Source organism: Penaeus monodon, chromosome 15 (genome assembly GCF_015228065.2).
Source record: "Penaeus monodon isolate SGIC_2016 chromosome 15, NSTDA_Pmon_1, whole genome shotgun sequence".
NCBI lineage: Eukaryota > Metazoa > Arthropoda > Malacostraca > Decapoda > Penaeidae > Penaeus > Penaeus monodon.
The window spans coordinates 2,660,648-2,660,991 of record NC_051400.1 but is presented as its reverse complement, the minus strand read 5'-3'; positions in this window follow the sequence as shown (position 1 = coordinate 2,660,991).

Below are 344 nucleotides of genomic sequence, written 5' to 3'. Positions count from 1 at the left end.
TCAGACAGCACTTATTCAGTTTTCATCATAATGAAATTGGGAAAAAAAAATCCAAAGCCCGGTTTTCTATATTAATTTCGTCTCCATATCCGTAATCTTGCTTTACCGACTTTTACCACAAATAAATTATCGCATAGGGTGATATTCTGATCTCTCGAGGAATTTAAAACGGATATGTTTCTATCAAATTGCACGGCATTTTAGGAATCGACGAATGTTGGCAGATAATATGTAAATGTTTTATAGCAAATGTTTTATAGCAAATCATCCGGATCTAGATAAAAACAAAAACAAATTACACCAAGGCACTTTACGGAAAATTCACAAAGATCAGTACGCGAGTC